This window comes from Rhinoderma darwinii, chromosome 10, assembly GCF_050947455.1.
Source record: "Rhinoderma darwinii isolate aRhiDar2 chromosome 10, aRhiDar2.hap1, whole genome shotgun sequence".
Lineage (NCBI taxonomy): Eukaryota > Metazoa > Chordata > Amphibia > Anura > Rhinodermatidae > Rhinoderma > Rhinoderma darwinii.
In genome coordinates this window covers 23,015,496-23,026,805 of record NC_134696.1, presented here as the reverse complement: position 1 = coordinate 23,026,805, position 11,310 = coordinate 23,015,496, and positions in this window count along the sequence as shown.

The following is an 11,310-nucleotide window of genomic DNA, read 5'->3' as shown; positions in this document are numbered from 1 at the left end:
TACTATATCTTCTTCTTCGTTCTCTCCCTCATCTTCTATCAGACAATTCAACCAACCTACGCTAACCACCTATAGATAAAACCCAACCACTCACAGAACAACTTGTGGTTCCAACCAATACACTCCGAAATCAAACCAAACCCCTCCCTGATCCAACCAAACCTCTCACAGGTCCTACTAAACCATTCTAGGTTCAACCAAAAACTTATAGACCCAAGTTCTAACCAATGAACAGAAACCCATTACAGTTCCAGACAAACCACTTGTAGATTCAATCAAACTCCTTACAGATCCGGTTCATCATATCACTCACAAATTAAACCAAGCTATTCACAGTTCCAGCCAAAATACTCAAATAACCAATTAAACCACACACTGATCCAACCAAACAACTCAAAGATGACGCAAACACTCATAGAACCATTAGAAGTTACAATAAATCCAATGGCAGATCCAACCAAACCACTGATAAATCAACGGAAACCTTCACAGATCCGGCCAAACCACTTGTAGATCTGACCAAACCGCTTACAGGTCCAGTAAATCATACAACTCATAAATCAAACCACACAACTTCAAACAAATTACAAAAACCATGAACCAAACCCCTCACAGATCCAACTAAACAGCTAGGCCATAGACGGGAGACACCTATTGGCTGAACGCTCTTTCGGCCAAAAGTTATTTCTCCCAGCTATTTTACTATTTTTCCTTAAGCAATAGTTTTTATTACATTTTTAATAAAGGAAGCACAAAGTTGTCATAGTCAAGGCATAAGATAGTACAATAAGGCAAAGTGATTGCCTTAAAACTAAGCTCTGTTGGGCTATCAGGGTCTGGAACTGTAATGAATATAAGGGTCCATATACGGAGGACAAAACAAAAAAAAAAAACAGGGGGCAGCACTCGGGCCGCAACAATTAAGAAGTCAAATTAGGTAAATTGACCGGGAAGGCATAAACCCTCTAAGGTTCCCAAGTTTTCTCAAAAGATTAAAGGTTGTCCTATGGCAAGGCAATTAATTTCTCATGGATCATATAATCGTTCATTTACTGCTTGACCTACGAGGAGTCGAGGGTCTGCTTGGTGGCCAGAAAGAAAATTGTTGAAGACTGAACAACATTCACATATAATGTTATTTAGGACCTCGGTGATGTCACCACCTGTTATGGCAATGACAACCTGCATTCTCTTGGATAGGTTGAGTCCTTATTTTTGGGTTCGGTAGTTTTTGCAGCTTATCCCAAAAAAGTTAATGGGTTTTTGGGTGGAGATACACTGGATAGGGGTTTGATATAACATGTTTATGGGGAATGCTACGAAATGGTTATATAAATGGCCCAGTTGATGTCATCTCAAAAGACATTAGGAGGGTGGAGGAAAACAAAGGTTCAAATGCAAGAAGGACCGACCCCGTCTCGAGAAATACACTGTCCCTAATGGTTGATTGCAAGACCGTATCAGCCATAGAGGCAGTCCAGGCAACTGTGGGGTCCGAGAGATAGGGCTCTGCTCTGGTAAGTCCTATTCCCTCCATCAAAAACCTGCAGAGCAGGACTCCCCTCTACAGAGGAACTGCATTGTTAGCAAAAAAGGGGTGGGAAAATGACCCAAGGGTCATGGAGAGGGAAAAACACCAGGCCCTTCTGTCCTTTTTTTTTTCCAAACCGAGGAACCATGATAGAGCACTAAGTTAGATCTCTTCTATGTATGTCACTAGTTAATTTGCCTATAATGGATCAATCAGGGTTAAAGAGGCTCTGTCACCAGATTTTGCAACCCCTATCTGCTATTGCAGCAGATAGGCGCTGCAATGTAGATTACAGTGACGTTTTTATTTTTAAAAAACGAGCATTTTTGGCCAAGTTATGACCATTTTTGTAGTTATGCAAATGAGGCTTGCAAAAGTCCAAGTGGGCGTGTTTAAAAGTAAAAGTCCAAGTGGGCGTGTATTATGTGCGTACATCGGGGCGTTTTTAATACTTTCACTAGCTGGGCGCTCTGATGAGAAGTAACATCCTCTTCTCTTCAGAACGCCCAGCTTGTGACAGTGCAGATCTGTGACGTCACTCACAGGTCCTGCATCGTGTCGGACACATCGGCACCAGAGGCTTCAGTTGATTCTGCAGCAGCATCGGCGTTAGCAGGTAAGTCGATGTAGCTACTTACCTGCAAACGCTGATGCTGCTGCAGAATCAACTGTAGCCTCTGGTGCCGATGAGTCCTCGCTCGTCTGACACGATGCAGGACCTGTGAGTGACGTCACAGCGTGATCTGGCAGAAGCTGGGCGTTCTGAAGAGAAGTGGATGATACTTCTCGTCAGAACGCCCAGCTAGTAAAAGTATTAAAAACGCCCCGATGTACGCACATAATACACGCCCAGTTGGACTTTTACTTTTAAACACACCCACTTGGACTTTTGCAAGCCTCATTTGCATAACTACAAAAATGGTCATAACTTGGCCAAAAATGCTCGTTTTTTAAAAATAAAAACGTTACTGTAATCTACATTGCAGCGCCTATCTGCTGCAATAGCAGATAGGGGTTGCAAAATCTGGTGACAGAGCCTCTTTAAATAACTTGGTATGTTTTCTTCTTGAACTTGATCAAGACATATGTTTTGATGTAGAAGATGTTGAGAGCTCATTCAGAGTGTAGACAAAGGGGGCACTGAGGTCATTTTATACACAATGAAAAGAATATAACGTACAGTCTGTAGTAGGAAACTTTTTCAACATATCAGTCAATGCAGCTTTATGCAGAGTTCAGCTGTGGATCATTAGTTTAAGAAATAGGGTTTCGTTGAGCGTGAAGGTCAGTGAGGTCATGGCTTAGGACGCCACAAAGTGTGCTGGGTAACAGCTGCCGTCAATTTATTTCTTGTTAGGTCACTACCTGAGGTCACGCATGTGTTTTACAAACATTGAATCAACTGCAGGAAATAACATTATATGATACTATGAATAGTGAACATTCCTGATTCTCTAAAAATAATTGTATTGGTTTCCCTTAAATATTAAGAACATATTTGGAGAGTATCCGGACATCGTAGAGAGGGTTCCCCCCTTCTATAAGCCAGATCGGAGAATTACTCACAAAGAGCAGCTCTCGCTCTGGTGCACCTGGCCGGTCCACATATTTTATGGTCAGCCATTCATTTTTATAGTCGGCATGCAATACTACATTTCCCCTGCTGTGGCCGCTGCAGGAGAAATGTAAGATTGGCTTCAGCTACTGAACATTCTTGTTTACATCCTGAAGCTGAAAACCTGTTCTTATCCTGTTTATCTGACACAGGCATGCTGCTCGTTACAGTGTACCAGAGCCGTGCACCAGTGTTCATTTACTGACTGAACGCAGAGATCTTGAAAATTGTGGAGAATTGATACACAATGTATATTCGAAAGTTGCATAGATTTTTGATACAATGACTAAGCTATATTTAGATAAAACTGGACAAACGCTTTAATACTTACCATTATTATACCTGTGATCAGTTTATTTCCAACTGAAACAGTGCCCCCAGTGGCCAGATTTATGTTAGGAATGCAAGGTTTATTTGACCCAACTATTCCATATGTTGTTGGTAATGTTGTTATTTAGTGCATTTTAAAACTTTAAAACAGCATTTCAAAACTTTTGAGGGAGGTGTAAAAAATATATGCCATGTACTCCAACTTTTTGGTGCAAATTGTACCAAATGTTTGGTGCATTTTGTGAAAAGAATGTAATAATGAATCTTCTATAGATTATAAAATCTTCATTTAAATATATTTACATATTTTTTAAGTGTACCTCTGCTTTTATAGGTGCCTTGGTTAATGGGATTTACATTGCAGTATGTTCAATTCACAATTATCTCTAGTCACATCCATGGCTTATTTATTCTACACAGTCTTAATGGAGATGGCTTATCTCTAACTCTCATCTGGGCTTCCATAATACACCACTCTAGTACCAGAAGTGACATAGACTTCAAATTAAATGATCCAATTCTATCTGCCTGCAGCCACCACTAGAGGGAGCTTACTGAATACATTTATACATTAAACTTAATAATAAAACAGTATACAGTAAGCTCCTGAACTCCCTCTAGTGGTGACTGCAGGCAAACAGAATTTTATCATTTACCTCTATGTCTATGCAGGGAATTTGGCGCTCGGTATCAGAAACATAAAGCCATAACCACTATAAAGATATATTAAGAAATGAATCAGCACAGAATGTTGTATCTAAAAACAACCTAATAATACAAGGTGGAGATTCACTTTAAACCGTGACTTGTTAAAACAAAGTGGAATTTTCCATTAAGTTTTAAAGGACATACAGCTAAAAAAAAAAAAAATTAAGTACAAGAAAGAATGTAACAAGATGTTATACTGTAAATGCACAAAATGGAAGTGGCTATATTTGGGGTATGAACAGGTTAATGTATGTGACCGCCACACACTGGTCTAGCACGTTGTTTAACCAGAGATTTGCCAGAATATAAGCAAACACCAGCCTTGTCTCTCCTACCTCTGGATATAAGACTCCCCTGTCCTCAGAGTGGGCAAAAGTAAATATTATTAACCGAGACCAAGTGGGTGACTACGTGAAAATGTGAATAGAGGCACTGGGCTTGGAATTTCCTGTTAGATTGTCAGCCTCCTCCCGCTCACATTCCTAATTTTTTATAAACACCCAAACTCTATCAAGTTTTCCATTTTATAATGCGAGGTGGATGGAAGGCAGACATTTTTGGGATTAATTAAAAAAAAAAAATTTCTAAAAATTTGGTATGAAAGGATTAGATCAGACAAAGTCATTGTTGTTTAACCCATGGTATGTCCCTCATCCTGCACTGCAGACACCCAAGTGTTAACAGTTGTACGATATCCGGTAGATTTTGTTCTCCAAATTGGAACATTACAGCTTTATATTCCCAGCAGATGTTCCGGGGATACAAACAGTTTGGGTAAATAGCAGGTAGAGTTAATGAATAACATGACCTGTCGACAATCCGCGAGCCATTGCAAGCATTAGCGAGCAGATCACATGATTAGAAGAAATAACTTGCATAATGTTTTTCTTCTTTTTCTTTTAATTGAGAGTGAGAGAGAGAGAGAGAGAGAGAGCGAGTGAGTGCTTTCTGGAGAAAATCTGCTTTCATTGTCCTGATGTGCTTTTTAGAGCTGAAAGATTTAAAGGAGCTTTTAATGGGTTGATTGTTGACAGGAATGTCTTAGGCTTCGTTCACATCTGCGTCAGGGCTCCGTTCCGACGTTCCGCTGGAGTTTTTCGTTAGAATGGAGCCCTGACTGACACGAACGGAAACCATAGGTTTCCGTTTCCATCCCCATTGATTTAGATGGTGACGGATCCGGTGCCAATGGTTTCAGTTTGTCTCCATTGTGCAAGGGTTCTGTAGTTTTTACGTAATGAATAGCGCAGTCGACTACGGTATTGATTCTATCAAAACGACGGAACCCCTGCACAACTGAGATAAACGGAAACAATTGGCAACGTATCCGTCACCATCTAAATCGTGATGGAAACGGAAACCTATGGTCTCAATCAGTCAGGTCTCCATTCTGATGGAAAGCTCCGACGGAACGTCCCAATTGAGCCCCGACACAGATGTGAACAAAGCCTTATTCTTAGAGGTTGGCTCATGAAGGCAATTCCTGTCCATATCTCCTATGACAACCGCTGTTCTTATGCCCTATGACAACCGCTGTTCTTATGCCCTATGACAACCGCTGTTCTGATGCCCTATGATAATCCCTGTCCATATGTCCTATGAGAACCCCTGTTTATATGCCCTATGACAACCCGTCCATATGTTCTATGACAACCCCTGCCCATATGCCCTATGACAATCCCTGTCCTTATGCCCTATGACAAAACCTGTGTCACGACGTGGGTTTGTGGACCCACTAGGCCGTACCGCCGTAGCGGGGAGGCAGCTGGCCAAACAACAGGAAACCCCAGCAATACAATGTCCCGCACAAGGGTACCTGGATAGTCCAGAAAGTGGCCGCAGCTCTGGCACTGATGGAGATGGGTGCAGCAGATAACGCCAAACGTGGCGGATGACACAGGTGCCGCAGGTTGCGCCGGACGTGGCAGATGACACAGGACGTGGTGGATTCCTCTGGACGTAGCAGATGACACAGGATGTCGCGGATTCCTCCGGACGTGGCAGATGACACAGGACGTGGCACGACTCGATACTAAAGGCACAGCACGGAAACAGGAACAGGTAACAAGGCACGGGTAACAACAATCCATTTTTGAGAAGCTAATTTAAGGGTGACAACCAATATGGCTGAACTTCCTGTTGTCACTTGTGCAAAAATGCAAAACAAAACAGAAAAATGCCAATAATTCTGTAAGTAAAACGAGCATAATGACAAAACTTTGGCTGCTGCTCCCACCTCTGATTTACTGATGTGTAGTCAATCTTAAATTTTTGGGGAAAATACTCCTTGATGGGAAAGGTAATAGAGGATGGTTCAACATTTGGGATCCCCATCTATTTAGCAAAGCGGATAGTGGCTTCAAAGAGCGTCTCTTGCTCTGGAGGACCCAGCAAGTCAATATATCACACAGACACCCCATTGATTTCAATGACCACTGTGTAATACTCAATTTCTCCTGTGGTGGTACTGCAAAGGAATCGAATGCTTGCTGCTGGGTTCCCTAGCAGGTGATTGCTGATCGCTGGTGGGCCCAGCAGGGTGACACCCTGTGACCGGCTTATTGCTTGGCGGACAACCCTCCATTTAACACAGAGCACAGCAGTTCTGCCCACCATTCACCTTAATATTCCCCGTGTCCCCTTCTTCCATTAGGGGGCCTTATCCGTATTCAGCTTACTGCAGCTCCCACGGACCTAAAGAGATGAACAATATAATAGTTCATTTTTCTCTTTGTGATTTTTTTTTTTCCTCTTCTAAACATAGTAAAATATAGATTCTTGGTCACCCCACCAACCTTATCCGCGGAATAGTTGTGCTGTCTGTGGGTGACAGGTTCATGTGTTAAGCTCCTCTGGCTGGGAATCTGTAGGGAAGCAGGAAGGACGTGGGGAGAGCTAGAGAATTGTGCACATTTTTGGAAAGGAACGCAATGCAGCAGTTGATTAAGTTTATGAAAACAGCCGACATTTGGAATCACATGTACTAGTTAGTGAAGTACGTGACTGCCCAATCTACCACCAGTGCCAAATAACTTTTGTGCTGGAATAAAGCGGACCCCAGTGACTGGCATAACACATAGCAGTGAGTTTACAGATAACCCTCTCAGGACTGATGGTGCCTGAAAATGGCTGAGCTCAGCATTAACCCATAAGTGACAAACTTTCAAAATACTTTACTTTAAAACGGGGTACATAAAAAAATGGAAATGTTATGTGTGTAAATTATGTAGTTATAAACAGCCTGCATATGTCTAGATAATAGATAAACAGAAGACGGATATGAAATTGATATAGATAGATAGATAGATAGATAGATAGATAGATAGATAGATAGATAGATAGATAGATAGATAGATAGATAGATAGATAGATAGATAGATAGATAGATAGATAGATAGATAGATAGATAGATGATAGATAGATGATAGATAGATAGATAGATAGATAGATAGATAGATAGATAGATAGATAGATAGATAGATAGATAGATAGATAGATGGATAGATGATAGATAGATAGATGGATAGATGATTTGAGTGTGGTGGATGAGACCTGGTACTGTACGGTTATATAACAAACTTTGTCTTCCACTTTTTGCTTACTTATGAATTATTAATTGCATGTTAGCTTTGCGGAATCTGACTACTCTTTTTTTTAAATTTGTTTGTTACATGTACTATTTGTAACACCAGCAAGTGTCACTTGTGTTCACCACCTCCTCAATATGTATTGACTCTTTTTTCTTCTTTTTTTTAAATCATGTTTGAAATAAAGTTAATATTTTTTTAAACTTCCATTTTTTGATACATTGTAGACCTGACTATAATCAGGACATCTATCTATCTATCTATCTATCTATCTATCTCATATCTATCTATCTATCTATCTATCTATCTATCTATCTATCTATCTATCTATCTATCTATCTATCTATCTATCTATCTATCTATCTATCTATCTATCCACAAGAAAATGCCAACCGCACAGTACAATTGTTCATAAAGATGAGGGTGCTAGCCCGCCAGGGACACGGCCAAGGTCTCCCAAAACATGTATTTCCAAAAATCAGGCAGCACTCCAGTGATTCAGCAAAAATAGAAAAGGTGCTTTATTCCATCAATCAAAATTGCAACATTTCAGCTCTTCAATAGAGCTTGAGAAAGGCTCTATTGAAGAGCTGAAACGTTGCAATTTTGATCTATCTATCTATCTATCTATCTCCTATCTATCTATCTATCTTTCTCATATCTATCTATCTATCTATCTATCCATCTATCGCATGTCTATCTATCTATCTATCTATCTATCTATCTATCTGTCTATCTCATATCTATCTATCTATCTATCGATCTGTCTATCTCATATCTATCTATCTATCTATCTATTTATCCCATATCTATCTATCTATTTATCTATCTATCTATCTATCTATCTATTTATCCCATATCTATCTAGCTATCTATCTATCTATCTATCTATCTATCTATCTATCTATCTATCGCATGTCTATCTATCTATCTATCTATCTATTTATCCCATATCTATCTAGCTATTTATCTATCTATCTATCTATCTATCTATCTATCTATCGCATGTCTATCTATCTATCTATCTATCTATCTATCTCCTATCTCTATCTATCTATCTATCTATCTCTATCTATCTATCTATCTATCTATCTATCTATCTATCTATCTATCTATCTATCTATCTATCTATCTTTCTCATATCTATCTATCTATCTATCTCCTATCTATCTATCTATCTATCTATCTATCGCATGTCTATCTATCTATCTATCTCTATCTATCAATCTATCTCTGTCTGTCTGTCTATCTATAATATATATTGGTCAGATGTCAGATGGATGGATGGATGGATTGATAGATGGTCGGACGGATAGATAGATGGACGGATAGATGGACAGACGGATGGATAGCCCTCTTGTTGCATGACCCCATTATCATGTCAAAACCTGAGCACATTGGCTGACCCATAGATAGATAATGAGTGGTTTCTATACACCAATGCCACCTCCACTTTTTGTCTGCATTCTTGTATACATGATGCCAGTGTTCTGTGTAGTGTCACCTGGATGATGTAAATGATGTATGAAATCACTGCTAACTCTTGTTTCATATGGCTGTGTGTACATTGTGTATTTGCCTCAGCCTCTCATAACCTCCTACTGGACTTGATCCCTGTCGCCCTGTGTACTGTAACTTGCCGTCTTTTGTACAGTACACAAACACGCCTGTACTGACCCCATCAAGCCTTCAAAGGAGACCTTTTCCTTATTTTTTACTTGAAATGAAGCCGTTCAATGGTGCCAACAGCTCGTCCTGACTGTAGATGATATAATGCAGACATGCTAAGCTTCACCTGATATAACCTTAAGGGTTTTCCTTGTAAGACACTTAGAAATCAACAATTCACTTACAGTAATGAGGCCGGCGCTGGTAAACAGGTCGCAGTTGGGTGAATTTGTCTAAAGTGTCTTGAGGTTATGTCTACAATGATGGGTGTAGTTTGGCATCTATACATAGGGCATTAGCAACATTAATCAAGTACATACATTTATCAAGGAGCATAAAGCAAAGAAGGAAGTGCCAATGGCAAAATAAAAATGGACACCACCAGCCTGGTACATGTCGACACCAACAGCCTCTTTCATGTGCTCCTACATTACTGGAGGTTCACTTCCATAAAGACCACCCCTGCCCATATGCCATTTTAGGACATATGGATGACTTCAAGCCGGTCCCCACTAAGATCCCCTTCTATGAGCCAGTACAGAGAGTTGTTCTGTAAGAGAAGCTCCCGCTCTCGCCAACCGGCACGTTCATGCTTTACTATTCTTTTTATGTGCTTGAAGTAGCATAAAGACCCCTATATGGGAAGGGAAGGGAAGAAAAGTGAAGGAAGATTAAATGATTGATTGATTGATTGATTGATTGATTGATTGATTGATTGATTGATTGATTCATTGATAAAGATTGTAAGCTCTTGGGAGCAGGGTCCTCACTCATCTTGTTTGAATTCTAAACGAGCTTTGTCACTATGTGATGTCTGATATTGTCTGTACATGTTTCCTCTGAATTGTAAAGTGCTGCAGAATATGTTGGCGCTATATAAATAAAGATTATTATTATTATTAGAAAGAAAGAGAGAAGATTGAATGATTCATAAATACGAGGGAAAGAGAGAGGAGAGAGAGGAAAGTGAGAGAGGAAAGAGAGAGGAGAGAGGAAAGAGAGGAGAGAGAGAGTGAGAAAAGAGAGGGAGAGAATGAGAGGAAAGAGAGAGAGGAAAGAGAGAGAGAGAGGAAAGAGAGAGGAGAGAGAGGAAAGTGAGAGAGAGGAAAGAGAGAGGAGAGAGGAAAGAGAGGAGAGAGAGAGAGTGAGGAAAGAGAGGGAGAGAATGAGAGGAGAGAGAGAGGAAAGAGAGAGGAGAGAGAGGAGAGAGAGGGAGAGAGAGGAAAGAGAGAGGAAAGAGAGGAGAGAGGAAAGAGAGAGAGAGGAAAGAGAGAGAGAGAGGAAAGAGAGGGCGAGAGAGAGGAAAGAGAGAGAGGAAAGAGAGGAGAGAGAGGAAAGAGAGGGAGAGAGAGAGGAAAGAGAGAGGAAAGAGGGAGAGGAAAGAGAGAGGAGAGAGAGGAAAGAGAGAGGAGAGAGAGGAAAAAGAGGGAGAGAGAGGAGAGAGAGGAAAGAGGAAGAGTGAGAGGAAAGAGAGAGAGAGGAAAGAGAGAGAGGAAAGAGAGAGAGGAAAGAGAGAGAGATAGAGAAAAGGAAAGAGAGGGAGAGAATGAGAGGAAAGAGAGAGGGAGGAAAGAGAGAGAGAGGAAAGAGAGGGAGAGAGAGGAAAGAGAGAGAGGAAAGAGAGGGAGAGAGAGAGGAAAGAGAGGAAAGAGAGAGAGGAAAGAGAGAGAGGAAAGAGAGAGAGGAAAGAGAGAGAGGAAAGAGAGGGAGAGAGAGAGGAAAGAGAGAGAGAGGAAAGAGAGGAGAGAGAAAGGAAAGAGAGGGAGAGAGAGAGAGGAAAGGGAGAGAGGAAGGAGGGAGAGGAAAGGGAGAGGAGAGAGAGGAAAGAGAGAGAGAGGAAAGAGAGAGAGAGGAAAGAGAGAGAGAGGGTG